Source organism: Lepisosteus platostomus, unplaced genomic scaffold (genome assembly GCF_059453375.1).
Source record: "Lepisosteus platostomus isolate fLepPlt1 unplaced genomic scaffold, fLepPlt1.hap1 Scaffold_91_H1, whole genome shotgun sequence".
Taxonomy (NCBI): domain Eukaryota; kingdom Metazoa; phylum Chordata; class Actinopteri; order Semionotiformes; family Lepisosteidae; genus Lepisosteus; species Lepisosteus platostomus.
Window position 1 is genome coordinate 89,057 of NW_028291703.1, and position 20,214 is coordinate 109,270.

At 43.4% G+C, this 20,214-nt stretch overlaps 7 non-coding genes across 7 annotated transcripts; 2 read left to right on the plus strand and 5 right to left on the minus strand.

Annotated features, from left to right (window-relative positions):
- Positions 1 to 5,652: 5,652 nt before the first annotated feature.
- trnas-cga (transfer RNA serine (anticodon CGA)) lies at positions 5,653 to 5,734 on the minus strand. The gene has a single exon. It is a non-coding gene; the product is annotated as a tRNA-Ser (tRNA).
- Positions 5,735 to 7,123: 1,389 nt separating this feature from the next.
- Positions 7,124 to 7,205, minus strand: trnas-uga (transfer RNA serine (anticodon UGA)). Its single transcript has one exon. It is a non-coding gene; the product is annotated as a tRNA-Ser (tRNA).
- Positions 7,206 to 8,407: 1,202 nt separating this feature from the next.
- trnas-gcu (transfer RNA serine (anticodon GCU)) lies at positions 8,408 to 8,489 on the minus strand. The gene has a single exon. It is a non-coding gene; the product is annotated as a tRNA-Ser (tRNA).
- An 8,824-nt stretch (positions 8,490 to 17,313) lies between these two features.
- LOC148630739 (U5 spliceosomal RNA) lies at positions 17,314 to 17,430 on the plus strand. The gene has a single exon (XR_015935002.1). It is a non-coding gene; the product is annotated as a U5 spliceosomal RNA (small nuclear RNA).
- Positions 17,431 to 17,821: 391 nt separating this feature from the next.
- Positions 17,822 to 17,936, plus strand: LOC148630740 (U5 spliceosomal RNA). The gene has a single exon (XR_015935003.1). It is a non-coding gene; the product is annotated as a U5 spliceosomal RNA (small nuclear RNA).
- A 759-nt stretch (positions 17,937 to 18,695) lies between these two features.
- Positions 18,696 to 18,837, minus strand: LOC148630741 (U4 spliceosomal RNA). The gene has a single exon (XR_015935012.1). It is a non-coding gene; the product is annotated as a U4 spliceosomal RNA (small nuclear RNA).
- A 233-nt stretch (positions 18,838 to 19,070) lies between these two features.
- Positions 19,071 to 19,184, minus strand: LOC148630742 (U5 spliceosomal RNA). Its single transcript, XR_015935000.1, has one exon. It is a non-coding gene; the product is annotated as a U5 spliceosomal RNA (small nuclear RNA).
- Between the last annotated feature and the right edge of the window lie 1,030 nt (positions 19,185 to 20,214).

Genomic DNA, 20,214 nt, shown 5'->3' on the forward strand with positions numbered 1-20,214 from the left:
AGCCTGGTTCTCTACATTTCTGTATGAACCAGCTTAGAGGGCTAAAGACAGCTTGTGTTTAAATTGAGTGTAAGGTAATTTATGCTTCTAAAGTCATGGTCAGCATTTATTATTGTACTGTGCTGTAAACTTCTTCTGTGCCTAATTACATTATTTTATAGTCGATAATGTTTCTGTAGTGCTTTTTCAGCCCTCAGCATGTGACTGCGCTGGTGGTGCTGTGGGTTAGGTTCCTGACTCCTATGTCACATGGTCTGTGGTTGAATCTCATGGAACTATGACTTTAATTTTTAACAAACATTTCTTTGAAAAAATGAAACATTTCCCTTGGTCAGAGATTAAATAAAACCTCACTCGCATCAAAACAAATTTATATTTCTAAATATCACAACATGATCGAATTTACGTCTTTTTAATAACAATGAATAGTCACCTATGCGTTACAAAATAAACATTTATATTGATTTGAATCGAGTTTTGATTTAAATCGTAAACGCGTGTTTAAAGGCGATATACTGTATAAAAGCGCTGATTCTTATGGAATGTGTTTGGCCGGGGATTCAAAAAAAATATTTTTTTTAATCGCGTATCTAAGGAAAATTGCAGTATAACTTTGTTCATGCACAAACAGTGGCATGTTACATTATAATTTGGGTGTCTCCTCTTGCCAGAAAGCTCTAAATTGGATTTTGAGTGCGGTTTTTGACTTTTTCTAAATTGCAACCCATAAATAAAGCTGATACAGTTTAGACTTACTGTATTCTAAACTGTATTACAACATCACATTGGACAATGCAACGTAAATTGCAAAAATGCACTTGGAATCTGTCCAAGCCCTACTACGAAAATTATTAAAACTGCGACACTTATCATTCATCTTTAAATAAACTTTATTTTATATAGCGTTTTAAGCGAATAGGTAATTAGATTGCTCATAAACCTAATCGCTTTTTCTACATAAACACAGCGTGATTGCTCTCTGAAAATGCTTTTTTCTTTATATTTAGGCTCAGATTTCAACTATAGATTGTATTATTATAAACTTTCTTGGAAAAATGTCTTTTATGTAAACCATGTTTGCTATTAATTCATTTAGGGCTAAAATACGTTCATTGTCTTCCAATCGAGTCGAGTTGACATTGGAAGCTTGCCACGCCCGGACTGTTACACCAACGCATTAGCATGTTGAAGCGATTTCATTGAGGAGGCCATCTACTAGTTAACACTGTACTTCCTACTTTGAAAACACCTGTGAAATTGGTTTAATTCGTCACAGCCAGCACTCCGGCAGAGAGGGGGGTTGTACTCGTTAATGTCTGATGACATACAAGTGGAAAGATTACAGATTTTAATCGTTTTTTTTCTGAACCAGGGAAAATCTGATCATGTTTCTCTATAACAATAATAAAAAACTTTATTTTAAATTATTTTACATATCCCGCTTGCACATCGCACGACTTTAATAAATCTATTCTTTATTAATACTAAATAAATAATACTAAAAATACTACAGCAAAGAGGTCACTTGATTTTTGGAATAATTCCAAATAGCACAATGATCCACTGGCATTCCTGAAGTCTGTTTAGTGCATAATCTTCCAAATACAATCACTAAGCAATTATAAGAATTATACCATCCTATTTCTTTGTGATGTCCTGTAAAAACTAAACCTATTTTTATAAGGCTTTTACTCAAAAGGTTTCCAAACACACAAAGCATTTGTGAAGTACTATAGTATTTCTAAAGGTTACTGGTACAACATCAATCATTAAAGCTTAACAATAAAGTTTAGATTGCTGACTATGGACTAACTACATTAACTAACTGCAATGCAACATTATACATTTTACAAGAATATCTGGTTGAATTCTTGCATTTGTAGCCAATTTAATGCGAGAGAAATAAGCCAATTTAATTATTTCACAAAAAATAATGTAATATAAAATGGATGTTTTTAACTTTATTGTAGTGTTTTAGAAACTAATATGTCTTTCAAAATGGTTGTTTTTCACTCCTAGGAATGAAAGCTGTTGTTATATGATGTTTATTTTCAAATTTGGAAAAATCAAAGGATTCTAGCTTTCTCCCCTTGCAGGCATCGGACACAGAGAACCTCATGGTTTTCCTAAAAATCATTTTTTATGTTCCCTGGTGTTCCAAACTTAGTTTTAATTTGTTATTATGTTAAAAACAGGGTAATAAATTTCTAATTGGACTATAAATAATGTCATATTGTCTGCTATAAAACTGATGTTTTCAACTCTATTGTAGAGATTCTAGAATCATCTAATAGAGAATTGAAATAAAAAAAGGGCATAAGAAAACATTACCAACAACGACCACAAGATGGAGATATTGTCTAGACATTACCAACAACGACCACAAGATGGAGATATTGTCCAAAAAGGCAAGAAGGGCAAAGCCGCGATAAGGTAAAATCATTTTTTGAAAGAGATTGCTGTCAGAATGCACAACTGAATCCCAAACAGAATCTCTAGTCAAATATGATCATTTGTGAAACAGGCAAATGAGTCTCTCAGGTGCCCATTGCTCATTTTCAGACACATTTATGCAATACTTTCACCATGCGTTGAGCAATAGGGATTAAAGATACCAGAGGTAAGGTTTAAAAGTGATTCTGAGGTGCAACACATCAGCAATACAGCTAGGCATCTGAAATGCGGGGTTTGAGAGCCCTTCAGGGAACACCGTACCCTAAAGGTACCAGAAGTCCAGTAGTATAAGCATTAAGTCACTGTCACCCCTGTTACAATGTGATTGCTACATATCTTCATTTCTTTGGTTTTTAAGGAGTAAGAGTGCAGGGGGTCTAAATCTGCGATCCAGTGTGTTGAAGTATTTCACAACATTACCTGTAGCCCGTATGGAAATAAATACTAATTCTGATTATTGCCCTGGGCATGTACCAATAAATCACTGAGCATATATATATATATCACTGTGTTGAAGCTAGAGACCTGTATGTAATATTATGGTGCTAAAATGTCATTTTCACATATATTAATGTAATAAATGATTGCTTATGCTTTATAAACAAATCTAATTAAAATAAATGATTAAGTTTTGTATTTATCTTGTACCATAGAACATGATTTTCTTTGTATTTCAAGCCCACAAAGTGTCCAAATGACGCACTACATGATATAAGGAAGATTATCACATGCATATCGGTATTATCTTTCTTATGAAAATGCATTCCTTTCATTACCTTTTACTTTTTAAAATGAACTCAAATTGTGTATAATGTAATAATTTAAGTAGAAGTGCTTCACTGCTCTATGCCGTCTGGAAATAAATCCTCAGACTACTTACTGCCCTGGGCATGTACCAATAAATTACAGGAGCACATCTATATATCACTGCGTTGAAGCAGGAGACACACAATCACTGCAAACACATCCTAAATACAGTGTTCTAGCACCTTTGACCTCATCCAGAACATATCATTTCTTGAAAGGGATTGCTGTCCGAATGCACATCTGAATCCCAAACAGAATCTCTAGTAAAATACGATCATTTGTGAAACAGGCAAATGACTGTCTCAGGGGCCCATTCCTCATTCTCAAGACACATGTATGCAGTACGTACACCATGCATTGAGCAATAGGGATTAAAGACACCACAGCTAAGGTGAGAAGTCATTCTGACTATATTCTAAAATATTGGACTCATATTCTTATGATGGCAGACATGATGCTGCGTTTAAAACCGGGGTTAATGGACATTATATGACTGTCAATTCTGTTTTGTTTTGGAGACTCTTGGCTGCCTATATGGTACACTGCAGCGTGAAGGAATTATTTTCCAAAACTGTGTCAGCTCAAAAGTTGTAAGAGAACCTCTCCAGCTGCTTTAACTCTCTTCATTTTTGTCATTTAATTGTCTGTCGGCACTATGTGGCAGCGTTGCATGACAACCCCTCTCACCACGGAAAGGAACCTAACAGCTTTGGTAAGAGAGGAGAAAAGGACCTGGCCAGTAAGGGGCACGAACCCGTGACTTTGGCGTTATTAGCACCATGCTCTAACCAACTGAGCTAACCGGCCTCACGACAGTGGTTCTCTCTGTGCTGCAAAAAATCGAACTCAGGGAATTTCTTTTGCCCTCCTTTGAATAGAAAGCCGTGTAATTCAGTGTACGGGCTTTCTCATGCAGTTTCATGGTTCTTGTAACCCAAATCCTACACTGGCCTGAAGTGCCCCCCATTTCACAGAATTTTTCAGCTGATTTAAAATGTACCTAAAGGAGAAGCATTATTGAAGACGATCAATTACCAAGAGCTTTTGTCAAAGGTTTTGGTGGTAATTTTTAATGACCACAGAGCGATGTGACCTCGGTTTTACATCTCATCCAAAAGACAGCGCCCTTTTACAACACAGTGTCTCCGTCACTATACTGGGGCATTGGGACCCGCACAGACCTCAGGGTGAGCGCCCCACCGCCGGCACCATTAACACCGCTTCCAGCTGGAAGCTTTGTTTTTCCCTGTAGCTCACCCTCATCCGGGTACTGACCTGGCTCACACCTGCTTAGCTTCAGTGGGTTTTCAGTTGCGAGTTGCAAGGGGATGCAAGTGATGGAGCAGCTAGCTGCAAAAGCCACTGCATTGGCGGGGAATCAAAGCCGAGCCTCCCGCGTGGCAGGCGAGAATTCTACCACTGAACCACCAATGCTCAGAACCCGGGCCTTCAAAAAAGACGCTTTTTTGGTGCTCTGTGCAAAAAGCGTCGACATCTGCTTCCAGCTGTAAAATGCCATTCGCGGACGCTGAAGAACTTATTTGCAAGGGAGCGGGTACAAGCAATTTGGCATTTTAAAACCACCAGGAACACCGAACAGGCGCGCTTCTTTGCTTGCGCCGAAACACAACGACAGGAGGTGGACAACGTAGTCGGCAGGATTCGAACCTCTTTCTGTCTATTATATACTAAATGTTCTCGTCTGTCTCTTGTTTGTATAGAACTGAATGTCCCTGACAATGTACTGTTAGTTTTAATTGAAGAACGGCATTTGTGTTCAAATATATCAGACAAGTTTACGTAACTGCTCATGCGACACTCAGTTGTAATTAGTCAAGAAATAAAGTCGAACAACAGCTGCGGGTTTGATTCTGAACGTATCAGATTGCAGCACCTTTTACTTCCATTGACAAATGATAGAGATTCGAAGAGAGATCCTTCAGACCAGCAAGCAAACCCACGGCTATTTCGGTTTTCTATCTAGGCAACGTTGGTGTCTGCAATAGCATACATGAAAGCGTGATGCAATTTCTGTGGCTAAATTTGTTGCACGTCATGCACAGTAAGAGTGTTTCTAACACCAAATAAAAAGTCAACAATTAGCGATCACGCCTTCTCCTCAGTTAACCCACTGAAACCCTTGCTGTTAACAGTTCTTTAATGCATGCTTTACGAGCACCTACATATTGTGTCGGTTCTTTCAGTTTTATTCATTAGGTTTTCAAAGGCATAAGTAGAACACCAGAGGTGCGAACGCAAGATGTGTGGTTATCTGAAGAACTCATTTCCATGGCAGCGGGGCCAAGCTATTTAGTGTTTTTATAGTACCAGGGAAGGAGAAGCGGCACTTCACCTTTGCCGCGCAGGCACAAGGAGACGTGCGGCAGACGCCATAGTCGGCAAGATTTGAACCTGCATGGGGAGTCCCCAACGGATTTCGAGTCCATCGCCTTAACCACTCGGCCACGACTACAGCGAGTTCACCATCGCCGCATTCCTCCTTTAATCTAACACGGAGTGCGACGTGGCTGCGGAAACCTTTTCAAAGTCGCTCTCCGTTAAAAAAAAATAATACCTTTGACAAAATACGTGCCGGCAGACAGACACGCCTCAGAGGGTTTAAGGCTGGCTTCATGTCGGAATGATAAAGTCTCCCCGTCCGGACATGAAAATGCCACTTTGTTACACACAAAAAAAGAATCAACAACAGAGAAATGCCCACAAGCATTTGAAAAGCCGCACCACGTCGCACTTGAAATAGCTCTTACATTAGTGGTAGACGCAGGAATCGCATTTTTATTTACGCTCTTACCAACGCGATGGAAAGCAAAACAAAGCAAAGCAGAGCAAAACAAAACGAACAAACGAAAACCCTGCACATAACGCCGTTACGTGCCCAAGTGGTATTGTACGTCATCCTAGCACTGCACCCCGGGGCGTACGGTACATGGGAACGAGCACACGCCACGAATCGTCTCGAATCACTCCCTACAGCTGTAAGGCGCCTTGAAGCGTGCACCCCCAACATTCTTCTTTGCGCATCTGTGAAAGGTAAACTCTTGAGCAAACTCTGAACCAGCTCTAAGGAAACTAATCCGATTAGACGTAACTTTGACTCATCTTTTTACGCTCAGTGCTGGATTGCTCAAACTCCAGCTAGGGTTAGGGTTAGCATTACCACGCTACTTAGACACTTTGTTTACGCTCAGTGCTGGATTTTGGGAACTTCAGGACGAGTGGGAATTTTCTCCTATCTGTCCATTCTGTTTTGTTTTGGAGACTCTTGGCTGCCTATGTTGTACAGTGCAGCGTGAAGGAAACATTTTCCAAAACTGTGTCAGCTCAAGAGTTGTAAGAAAACCTCTCCAGCTGCTAAAACTCTCTTCATTTTTGTCATTTAATGTGACACTCGATGTATAACTGGAGCCTCACATATGCAAATGGTGCGGCTCCAGTTCGACACCCAGTTCGACACCACTTTACAGTATATGACAAAAGCATGGCAAACTGTGCCGGACCAGCAGATAACTTCCGCTTATTTTGACCATATTAAACATTGGAAATCTTCCCACTTGCATTTGTGACACTTGATTTTGGCTCCACCTAAGAAACTCTTAAATCTTCTAACACTTTTCTCTTCTCCCGCAACACACTTGTCTGTCGGCACTATGTGGAAGCGTTGCATGACAACCCATCTCACCACGGAAAGGAACCTAACAGCTTTGGTAAGAGAGTAGAATTACCTGAAGAACTGCTTTCCATGGAAGCAGGACCAAGCGATGTAGCATTTTTATAGTACCAGGAAAGGAGAAGCGGCACTTCGCCTTTGCCACACAGGCACAAGGCGACGTGCAGCAGACGCCGTAGTCAGCAGGATTCGAACCTGAGCGGGGAGTCCTCAATGGATTTCAAGTCCATCGCCTTAACTACTCGGCCACAACTACAGTGAGCTCGCCGCTGCCGCATTCCTCCTCCGGAGTGCGAGGTGTCTGCGGAAACCTTTTTAAAGTCGCTCTCTGTAAAAAAAAAATTCCTTTCACAAGATACATGCCGGCAGATAGACACGCCTCAGAGGGTTTAAGGCTGGCTTCACGTTCAAATGATAAAGTCTCACCGTCCTTGTTTATTTCCAGATGGCATAGAGCAGTGAAGCAGTGAAGTAGTGCAAAACACTGGATCATTATATTATTAGAATCTATTCTACTTAAATTATTACATTATACTCAATTTGAGTTCATTTTAAAAAGTAAAAGGTAATGAAAGGAATGCATTTTCATAAGAAAGATAATACCGATATGCATGTGATAATCTGACTGTCTCAGGGGCCCATTCCTCATTCTCAAGACACATGTATGCAGTACGTACACCATGAATTGAAGGTCAGACAGAAAAAAAACATCAACAAACCACAAATGTGGACAAGGATTTTACAAGCTGCACCACACTGCACTTTCAAAAGCATTTACATTCGTGTTAGACGCAGGAATTGTCCTTGTTTTGCGCGCTTACGAACGCCATACAAATAAAACAGGTCTACAGGTCTGAAACCTGCTCCACGGAAAACAGTTCTGTTGCGCTTTTGATCAAAGGGAGATTCTCTGTTCTTACTTTTTCATGACATAACACCCAAAGGGGCTTCTTTGGAGCTGGATTCCAACCAGCATCCTAAAGTTTCTTGGTCGTATCCTTTACAGTCCTCTGTTCGGTCGACATGGAACAGAAGGGGGCAGCTTTCCTCACACATACAGTGCAGTTCTGCATCAGACCTCTAACTCGTTTCCTTAGCTTGGATTTAAGCCACGAAGCAGGCTTCTACTGTATAAACGTCTAGAGGAATCACAAACTATTTGAGAGGCCATCATCCCAGGGGGAACTGACAAAGTCTATCCCTAAACACCTAGCGCAGTCTCTCGAGAGACTGTCAAAAATCGCTTTCTCCGTTTGTGCTGCAAGTAAGTGAAAATGCGGTCTCAACCCAGAGCCACTTGGCAGCAGCGGCACGTAAATACTGTTACTGCCACTGCTCGATACCGACGTTAGCCTACTATACCATGTTCAGCCACCGCTAGAAAATGTACAGCTCTAGTACTGGAGCAAACAGAAGGAGGGCCAACATCTAACAGGCACACGTGTCAGACATAGAGAGCGCCGAGGATGGGATTCGAACCCATGCGTGCAGAGCACAATGGATTAGCAGTCCATCGCCTTAACCACTCGGCCACCTCGTCAATGAAACTGGGCTGTCCAGACACGGGTTGGCACGCTCCAGATGATCTTTTTCTTTTTTTTCCCTCGTACTCGAGGGTCCTTTTCCTGTTCCACATGCGATTTCAACATTTTCCTTGGGAGATGTCAAGCCAGCAAGCCACTGCTGTGGTTCAGTGGCCAGTGTGGAGTTCAGTGGCCCTGTTGTACACAGAAAGCACATTGAGCTCCTTGGACATGAAAAGTTCCAGATAAAAGCCATTTGTCATCCTTTCTCTTGGTGTCGATGTTGCTATTGTATGTAAAGGTGGCAACTTGCTCAGCGAGCAGGCGGAGCACACACCGAATGCAGAAGTGTCTGAGTGGTGTGTCCAAGTGGCTGCAAAAAAACAGTACTCCTGGGGCGCCGTGGCTTAGTTGGTTAAAGCGCCTGTCTAGTAAACAAGAAATCCTGGGTCCGAATCCCAGCGGTGCCTTTTTTTGTGCTGTGTTCTCGAACAGAACTGGTCATTATGGACAACCGCATACGCCTAGACTTAATTAAATGCAAGTATTCATTTCCTGTCTTGAACGACTTGTTTTTCTTAAAATGGATGCAACTTGCAAAACATGAAATACAAACCTCGCTAATCAGCGCTCGCGGCTGGCAAAAAAAAAAGAAGTCAGCAATGTTTTTTTTCTTTAACCTTAACCCTGCTAATGGAGAAGAGTTAAACGACCGAGTCTATGCAGCTTAAACGGTGCTCACGTCGGGTTCTTAGCTGAAAGGGTGATAAATCCCGCTCACCCCAGTCCTTAATCTTTTAAAAGGATACAAAATTGAACCTAGTCGCCACATCACATACATCCTGTTCAACGATAAAAAGGTGACATCTATCCTCGATCCAGAGTAAATCCCACGTTGAGGGCATATTTTTTTCCACTTTACCATGAGTCGGGCTCGGCTGCACAGAGGCGAGAGCAGAGCAATGAGGTCACGGGGACAGGAGAGCCACACGCTGGCGGTTTAAACACGCGGAAGAAAACTGAGGGATCCACAGTATGTGGACCCTCCGTGCGCCATCAGTCCGCACTCCGGACTCTGAATCCTGCCATCCGAGTTAAGATCTCGGCGGAACCTGAGGCGCAGTTCTTTCTTAAAACGTAATCTGGTGAGCATTTCTAGAATCGTACTTGTATAGATGCAGCCTTTAATGTGTTGCTAGGTTAAAATTGATGACTTCTTGAACTTCAGTAGGCAACTGCCCTCTTGATTTTGGATTTAATTTCTTTATTACAGGGGCGCTTTTATGAAGACCGAGTCATGTTCAGGTACTTTGCTTGATGGAGGAAGCATATTTCGGACTCTGTGATCTGCTCACCTGGAAAGGTCTGCTGTACTACTACAAGAGAGAAGTAGAGTCTGGAAGAATGGACAATTTTATGATGCTTTGGAAGATAATGTTTTTTTTTTCTTTGAAATTGAAATGAATCAGAATATCAGTGCAAAAGACAAACTCTTGGTTTGGTTTAAAGAGATATGGTTTTAAAACAGACAAAATGTAGAAAACAGGTGTTTCTCACTTTTGGAAGAGAATGGACCGGGGGTAATATTTTACAAGTTATATAATAGTAAAATATTATATAATAGGGGTAATAGTCGCGAGGGGCTTCAGCTTTTTCGTGCTTAATATGGTGCGCTGTGGCCACGGCAGATATGGGATCTATAAAAGCCGAAAATTCTCCGATCATTGCCTGACACAGCTCCTCAAAGCTATTACAGACCTCAGGTCCTTGTCTAGACATCCACTCGTGGACCGCTCGGCTGGTAGTTTTCCTTACTAACATAGCCTTTTCCTGTTCGGACGCTTCGGGCATAAACTGCAAAGTATATCTCAGCTCATCAATGTAGGTCTCCACATTATTCCCTGACACTGTCGGGTCAAACCTTTCTACATCTTTGGCTAACTGCCTCAGGGAGTGGAGGTTAATTTTTACAGTTTCTCCGTGGGCAGGGAGACGGCCGTGATCAGGAGCAGGGGGTCTATGCCTGAATTGAATCGCCCTTGCGTCTCGCGCAGGACTCGGCGATCTCCCCCATGCCGATCCGACCACAGACCCTGGCCGGGAGAAACCTCCTGGGTGAGCGCTCCGGGTTGCTAGGTGGGCTGGCATGTAAGTGGGATCTAGCCTGTTTTGCTTCCAGTACGGCAGCATCTAACTCCTTTTGCCTTTCCTGGCTGAGCTCATTTAAACTCTCAATTTCTTTTTCTTTTTCTTTCAAGCTCGCTTCTAGGTCTCTCCTAGCTACCTCAGCCGCAGTTTCTCTAGCAGACAGGTCATCTAATTTACCTAAAACTTCCCTGAGTCTGTCTTCACTTTCCTCACTTTTCACTCTCTTTTCTCTGATTATATCCAACAACTCAACTCGCTCCGCCTTATATCTTTCTAGCTTTCCCTGAAGCGTTTGAAACTTTGTCAGCTCGGACAAAGACAGTTCCAGCTGTTTAGCTAGATTTAAGGCGAAACTAGATAGGACCTGAACTGCGTTCACAGACCCTCCTGTGTTAAGCTGGTTCGCTACCTTAGCTACTAAATCTACTTGCAGCTTCTCAGTTCAACTTTTCGATACCGCTCCAGTAACCAGGATTGTCGTCGCTAGAAATAGTACTTATAAGCGACTCCACTTCAGACATTTTAGCAGCCATTGTCATTACGTCAGAGAAACTTTAAGAGTATTACTTTTTTTCCTTTTACCAAAATACAGTATGGAATCTAAACACCCGAGCAGATGGATTTCCAATCAGCACACGTTACACTAAACGCTAGAAAACAGGGGGATTTCTTTACGCAGTTATCAGCACACCCGGTATTCGCGTATAAAAGCCACGGTGCTGTGCTGAACTTGAACTCACAGCAACATCAGTTATTCTGTGCGATTGAGTCTCATTTCATTCTAAACTCACCCACCCAGGGACGCCATTAAATGTAGTGGTTTGATGGGTTTACTGAGACACTTATTAATTGTAGCAGTAATCACGAGGTTGTTCGTTGGGGCTTTTAGAAAATCAATCGCCAGAACAACTAACAACGCACACACACGGGTTCAATACACGAGATACATTTATTAATATAAATTGTGCACCAAACATATACTAGTCTGCCTGGATACGAGCGGCAGACCTTACTGTGAGGGTTATCAATATACAAGATATATAATCTCGAAGAGATGCAAACACAAAGAGATACACAACAGAGAATATATGTCAATATATATCGTTCGGTTACCAAATCGCTAATCAGTGTTATTACCCATTGTTACTCTAAACTCGGAAGTAAATACATTACTCATGAATTAAATTGATAACAACTTGTGTTGAGGTACAATTGAATTCTCGAGACGCAATGTAGAACATGGGGTTAACTTATCCACTGTGTATGGATTTGGAATTTCCCGGCACGAACACCAAACCAGCTGACAAGCTCTGTTGCAGCCTCTGTTCCAGCGGTTGTCCAATGGGCGTTGTGTCGGCGTCCTCTGGCTACCAGCCAACCAGTCAAGGTGCAGCTCGGAGTAGGACGGGCGGAGGAATCTGACTGCGGCGCGCAGGGCAGTCGTTGCTCCGAGGGGATCTACCAGCAGTCCGGCTGGCTAGTAGAAAGTCTCTATGCACAGAGTGTGACCGCGAGTCCTCACAAGTCACTCTTTTGCCTGGGAAGAAACTGGTTCGTTCCCGGTCCAGCGCTGCTTCTGAATAAGCTATTCAGGTTGTCGACGAGGGTCCAACTGTAGGCTGCCGTTGATCAAACGGAGCATTCACGTTAGTAGAATTCTGAGTACGTACGGGATGCTTGGCCTCGCGCTTAGAACAAAGTCCAAGTCCCTATGCAGACAACAGCAGTTGTCACGTGATTGTCTCTGAGGATGCGCGAAAATGGCCAAGGAGAGCCCCGATCTGAGCTTGCGCTCCCTTTTTGACCAAGACACAGATGTGTGCTGATTGGTTGAGAGTTTGGCGGGCATTGGAGACCCACGTGGTATTACCACGCCCTGCCAGTCCCTGATTGGTTGGTCAAGGTGAGATATAAGTCACTTACTCTTGACACTTAAGAATGCAGTCCAGATGTCCATTCAGCACTCCCTAGACAGATAGGCGCCAATGGATGACCATTGATCATGATAGCCAGGCTTAGCTAAGTGCATCCCTGTCTGGGAGCTGTTCCCTATCAAAAGAAAACAACTTAAATCAGTCTGCATGAATACTTTCTCTGTGGCTGCACCACAGAGATGGGGGGTGAGATGGGGCTTCATTTAGGACAGCATACCAACGCTTAATTCTGTCTTATTAACAAGCATTGCCGCTACACTTGTATCCCAACTTTTGCAACTCGCAACTGAAAACCCACTGAAGCTAAGCAGGTGTGAGCCAGGTCAGTACCAGGATGAGGGTGAGCTACAGGGAAAAACAAAGCTTCCAGCTGGAAGTGGTGTTAATGGGCGCTCACTCTGAGGTCTGTACGGGTCCCAATGTCCCAATATAGTGACGGAGAAGCTGTGTTGGAAAAAGGGCGCTGTCTTTTGGATGAGATGTAAAACCGAGGTCATAGTGCTCTGTGGTCATTAAAAATGACCACCAAAACCTTTGACAAAAGCTCTTGGTAATTGATGGTCTTCAATAATGCTTCTCCTTTAGGTACATTTTAAATCAGCTGAAAAATGCTGTGAAATGGGGGGGCACTTCAGGCCAGTGTAGGATTTGGGTTACAAGAACTATGAAACTGCACGAGAAAGCCCGTACACTGAATTACACGGCTTTCTATTCAAAGGACAAAAGAAATTCCCTGAGCTTGATTTTTTGCAGCACAGAGAGGACCACTGTTGTGAGGTCGGTTAGCTCAGTTGGTTAGATGGTGGTGCTAGTAACGCCAAGGTTGCGGGTTTGAGCCGCGTACGGGCCAGGTCCTTTTCTCCTCTCTTACCAAAGCTGTTAGGTTCCTTTCCGTGGTGAGATGGGTTGTCATGCAACGCTGCCACATAGCGCCGACAGACAAGAGTGTTGCGGGAGAAGAGAAATGTGTTTGAAGATTTAAGAGTGTCTTAGGTGCAGCCAAAATCAAGTGTCACAAATGCAAGTGGTTGGATTTCCATTGTTTAATATGGTAAAAATAAGCGGAAGTAATCTGCCGGTCCGGCACAGTCTGCCATGCTTTTGTCATTTACTGTAAAGTGGTATTGAACTGGGTGTCGAACTGGAGCCTCACCATTTGCATATGTGAGGCTCCAGTTATACATCGAGTGTCACATTAAATGACAAAAATGAAGAGAGTTAAAGCAGCTGGAGAGGTTTTCTTACAACTTTTGAGCTGACACAGTTTTGGAAAATGTTTCCTTCACGCTGCACTGTACAACATAGGCAGCCAAGAGTCTCCAAAACAAAACAGAATTGACAGATAGGAGAAAATTCCCACTCGTCCTGAAGTTCCCAAAATCAAGCACTGAGCGTAAACAAAGTGTCTAAGTAGCGTGGGAATGCTAACCCTAACCCTAGCGTAAAAAGATGAGTCAAAGTAACGTCTAATCGGATTAGTTTCCTTAGAGCTGGTTCAGAGTTTGCTGAAGAGTTTACCCAGTGGGCACTGATTCGTCGAATATACGTATATTCACGGCGAAAATACGGCTATACGTATATATACGTCGCCTCGACGTATAATCAAAGTCGAATTGCAACCGTAAAATCGACGACATTAATAAACGCATATATAACGTCGAAAACACATCTAACACAGTGCCTGAGGCTTTTTACTGTATGTATCGTGTGTGCCGCAACTAGGAGTATACGGCACTCTGCACAGTGTACGAAGTAAATTATTTTCGCAGTAATTAATTTACACGTGTATAATAAATATAGTAAATATAATAAATTAATTACTGCGAAAATTACTTCGTACACTGTGCAGAGTGCCGTATACTCCTAGGTAAGTTAGGTACATCTTTTTGCCCAAAACTGAAGGGGCGACATTCCTCCCTCCCCCCGTGATGCCAGGCCTGTCCCCATCCTATTCCATAATGTCATTATACTGTATATAATACCATACAACAGTGACCGATCCTTACTAACTGCATGCGTTAAAATTGCACATCAGCTCATAGCAGGGGGCACATAGCCGCGATGTATTATCAATGTTAAATTTCAACCATAATATCGACAACATTAATAAACGCATACGTTGAGAAAATATCGAACCCAGCATATTTTCCGGTTATATACCACAATGCATTGCTAGTATTCGTTGGTCACCATTTTGGACACGTTTTTCAAACGTAGAAGTATATCCGCAAATATCTCAGCAATCCTCTTTTGACGAGTAAGTATGAACAATAATAATACTATCTGAATACATACAGATCTTTCTTAATATTATTTTGATTAAAATAGTAAGTGAATAAGCAAAAAATGGCACATAAAAATAGTGGAGCTTTTTAAACGTCTGTACTTACTGCGCCCCATAAGAAATCGTTTGTCCCCATTCAAAAGAGATTGTGCGATGTCCTGCAGCGTTCGCAAAGCAAACCTTTGACAGTTTGAAAAGAGGAATTTATTCTGCTTCCTGTGCGTGCAGTAGTTACAAAGTTGAACGTCTTTACACGATCTGCTGCAGTTTTCAGTGGGCGGGCGTTGTCAAATGGCTTGGAAAAACGCACTGTGTTTCGGCTCGGCAAACATCGTGAGCAGTGTCCTGCATGTTTTCTGTGTATAGCTGTCTTTTAGCGCATACAGAATTCATTCGAAATGGGGAATGGTGTGAATGGGGAAGATGACACTAAATCGTTTTGCCGTTTCTCTATTCTTATTCTATGTTGTACTTTCAAACTTTGGGTACTCTTTAATTAGGACAGACTTTATTGCTCAACTTCTATGATGCAAGCCAAATTTTATACATTTATTTCAGCTTTGAGCTTAGTAAACCGTTCATTTTTTAGATTATACTAAAGAAGATATTAATCATCATTAATTTGGGAAGTAATATTATATAATTTTCTCCTAGCTGCGGTGCTGAAGTCCCGCCCTAAATCAGCAGAAAAAGAAATAAAGGAGCACGCAATGTGTTACTTGAAGAATGCATATGCAAGGCAGGGGGCCAGGAGATCTGGACACTGAAAATACTAGGTTTTTGGTTCTAACTGTTAGGACAATTACACAGGGTTTGCAAATAGTGGACAAAAATCGTCTTAACTTCCATTGTAATATTTTTTTTCTTGGAAATATAGAAGTTGTACATTTTAAAATGTATATTTGAATCAAAATGTGGTTTTGAGTTAGTGTGTTAATGTAATTAGTTTGTGTTTGCCGTTACTATACTGTATATTGCCATATTACCAGAATTTGTAGCTGAAGTTTAAGACTAGTTGTGTTTTTTATGATTATTGCCCATATGTTGATTGTTGATTGATTGTATACAATGTATAATTTGAAATACATATTTTTCAGGTGTGAATGTGTATTTTCAGAATAAATTTCTAAACCAAATCATTGGGTTGATTTACTAGTTTCTACACCTGTAAAACCTAACTTTGATGTATAATAGACCTCTACCCATATACGTATAATAGACCTCTAAAGTTATCCGTATAATAGACCTCTAACCATATACATATAATAGACCTCTAAAGTTATCCGTATAATAGACCTCTACCCATATACGTATAATAGACCTCTAAAGTTATCCGTATAATAGACCTCCAACCATATACATAGAATAGTCCTCTAAAGTTATCCGGAACTCCTACCATATATGTATAATAGTCCTCTAAATTTATCCGTATAATAGAACTCCAACCATTTACGTATAATGAACATCTAATCATAGACGTATAATTGACGTATAACAATAGACGTATATTAGAATTTCATTCTAGACGAATTGCAGACCACATTTAGACGTCTAAGGTATGCGTTTAATAGACGTATATTATACGTCTTTTGCCCACTGGGTTACGTCTCAACAGAAACGCTCTTTAGCTCTTTCAGTGTTATGCAGAGAACAGCGTCTGTCGAGATCACTTTTGAGTCAGCGCGAAACGCCGTGTGCTGTCAGTTTGATTTCATATTGCTCGTAGCGGCGCCCGGCTTTTGTCTGTCAAACGTTAGGTTGCGCTTCTTCATGCTGCATCGTCGACATGAGTGGAGCTTTTTAAACGTCTGTACTTACTGCGCCCCATAAGAAATCGTTTGTCCCCGTTCAAAAGAGATTTTGCGATGTCCTGCAGCGTTCGCAAAGCAAACCTTTGACAGTTTGAAAAGAGGAATTTATTCTGCTTCCTGTGCGTGCAGTAGTTACAAAGTTGAACGTCTTTACACGATCTGCTGCAGTTTTCAGTGGGCGGGCTTTGTCAGATGGCTTGGAAAAACGCACTGTGTTTCGGCTCGGGAAACATGAGCAGTGTCCTGCATGTTTTCTGTGTATAGCTGTCTTTTGACGCATACAGAATTCATTCGAAATCATTGATTTCTCCAATTATCAAGGGTCCCTTAAAGGATGAGTCAAAGTAACGTCTAATCGGATTAGTTTCCTTAGAGCTGGTTCAGAGTTTGCTCAAGAGTTTACCTTTCACAGATGTGCAAAGAAGAATGTTGGGGGTGCACGCTTCAAGGTGCCTTACAGTGCGTTGTTTCCGACACAGTGTGGCCGGGTGTTTTCCGAGTTATCGCACGGATTGGGCACGCCCACAAGCCGAGAGCCGCAGGCGATGAGCCCGGGGCTGAACGGGCCCCACTGGCTAGTTTGTAAGGCCAGGTGCATTGCCAACCACGACCGGCAGCGCAGAGGCTTTGAAGGCGGTCTGGGCTCCTGCAGCTGTACAGCCACGCACTCTGGTTTCTCTTCATTTCGTACAAATCTTTCGCCTTTTACTAAAGATTCCCGCGGAGAGAAGCATGAATGAGTTCCATGCAATATTTGTGCTTCTCTGCTTTCGGGTGGGGCGCAGCTGGGCTGGTCAAAGAGAGAAAACAAAAACGCTCGCAATCGGTCTTGTTATGGCGATTGTGGCCGTCTGCTCCGCGAGTCCTCGGTCTCCGGCCATCTGATTGGCGCTCTTTTCTTTGGGGGGTGGGAAGTGTCCGGCCGCAGGGGATCTTGGGACCTCGCTTTGCATAGCGGCTTCCCAGAGTGCGTCGTTTCCGGCACAGTGTGGCCGGGTGTTTTCCGAGTTATCGCACGGATTGGGCACGCTCGCAAGCCGTGAGCCGCAGGCGATGAGCCCGGAGCTGAACGGGCCCCACTGGCTCGTTTGTAAGGCCAGGTGTATTGCCAACCACGACCGGCAGGGCAGAGGCCTTGAAGGCGGCCTGGGCTCCTGCAGCTGTGCAGCCATGCACTCTGGTTTTTCTTCATCTCGTACAAATCTTTCGCCTTTTACTAAAAATTTCCATGGAGAGGAGCACGAATGAGTTCCCTGCAGTTTTTGTGCTTCTCTGCTTTCGGGTGGCGGGCAGCTGGGCTGGTCAAAGAGAGAAAACAAGCACGTTCGCAATCGCTCTTGTAATGGTGATTGTGGCCGTCTGCTCCGCGAGTCCTCGGTCTCCGGCCGTCTGATTGGCGCTCTTTTCTTTGGGGGGCGGGAAGTGTCCGGCCGCAGGGGATCTTGGGACCTCGCTTTTCATAGCGGCTTCCCAGAGTGCGTCGTTTCCGGCACAGTGTGGCCGGGTGTTTTCCGACTTATCGCACGGATTGGGCACGCTCGCAAGCTGAGAGCCGCAGGCGATGAGCCCCGAGCTGAACGGGCCCCACTGGCTCGTTTGTAAGATCTGCGGCAGATCGTGTAAAGACGTTCAACTTTGTAACTACTGCACGCACAGGAAGCAGAATAAATTCCTCTTTCAAACTGTCAAAGGTTTGCTTTGCGAACGCTGCAGGACATCGCACAATCTGTTTTGAACGGGGACAAACGATTTCTTATGAGGCGCAGTAAGTACAGACGTTTAAAAAGCTCCACTGATGCCGACGATGCAGCATGAAGAAGGGCAACCTAACGTTTGACAGACAAAAGCCGGGCGCCGCTACGAGCAATATGAAATCAAACTGACAGCACACGGCGTTTCGCGCTGACTCAAAAGTGATCTCGACAGACGCTGTTCTCTGCATAACGCTGAAAGAGCTAAAGAGTGTTTCTGTTGAGACGTAACAAGCTTGTTTCTTTCTACCATGATGTTACCATGACAAAATCTGTCTTTAAACACCTTGCTCAGTCTCTGACGAGACTGTCAAGAATTGCTTTCGCCGATTGTATTGCAAACCGGCGGAAGCGGGGTATTGGGAAAAGTTTTCAACTAGCAATAATCGCGCATCGGCTAAACCTCACAGGCTACGATACTGCCACTGCGCAAAGCTGACGGTTGCCAGGCAACCGCGTGGATCCTATGGAAATCGTTATCAATCGTCTCATGGCATGTCGTTGCTGTAACGCTTCATATTTGCGGCCGGACACTTCCCGCCCCCCAAAGAAAAGAGCACCAATCAGACAGGCGGAGACCGAGGACTCGCAGAGCAGACGGCCACAGTCGCAGTAATAAGAGTGATTGTGAGCGGTTTTGTTTTCTCTCTTTGACCAGCCCAGCTGCGCCCCACCCGAAGGCAGGAAAGCACAAAAATTGTATGGAACTCATTCATGCTCCTCTTCATGGAAATCTTTAGTAAAAGGCAAAAGATTTGTACGAGATGAAGAGAAACCAGAGTGCGTGGCTGGACAGCTGCAGGAGCCCAGGCTGCCTTCAAGGCCTCTGCCCTGCCGGTCGTGGTTGGCAATCCACCTGGCCTTACAAACGAGCCAGTGGGGCCCGTTCAGCTCCGGGCTCATCGCCTGCGGCTCTCGGCTTACCTGGCAGGGGAGATACCTTGATCAGCCTGTAGTTGGAGTAGTTGGATTGTTTTCTTGTTTTGTGGAAGCAGTGTTTGTTTTGCAGTTTGAGATGGCAACCTTTGGATCCCACAAGAATGCTGTACGTTTTGAGCTTTTGGATGACCTCTTCATGGATCGTATGCAGTTCAGCAGAAAAGTGTTACAGAAGGAACTTGGCTTTGAACCTCGGCACTTGGATTTCATCTTTGCTCTCCCAGGTCAGAAAGCATTTGAGGTTGTATTTGGTACCTATCCTCTGTTTGAACAATGCGTGGATGTGTTTGAGGCAAAAAGAGGGAAAGTTCCTGCACTTGAGAAGATCAACTTGCAGCCTCTGACACAGAGAGAGAGGAAAACGGTGCATGTTGTTATGTTCTCGGAACTGGCAAAGACGGAGGACATTCACACCTGGCTTAACCAGTACTGCACCGTCCACCATGGAACTGAGGTTAGAGATGTTGACGGTATAAAAACAGGAGCAAGGAAATTCGAGGTTCGCTTACTACCGGACAATGTAAATGGAGGCTTAAGGCACCTGCCCTCTACAATCCGGCTGGGCGCCTGCAATGGCTATGTTTTTTATGTGGGACAACCAAAGGTGTGTCGGCGCTGTGGTGCTGTGGGACACCTGGCATCTTCCTGCACTGTGAAATGCTGCAAGACCTGTGGCAAACAGGGACATTTAGCCTCTGACTGTTCAATGCTGCCAAAGTGCAATTTATGTGGCTCGGAAGGACACGTTTTTAAGAACTGCCCTCACGCCTACGCCAATAAACTCAAAATGAGAAAGGATGAGGCAGTGCTTGTTTCAGCCAAACCGGCCCGAAAAGCCAAAGCAAACAACAAGTCAAACAAAGAACCCTTGTTGG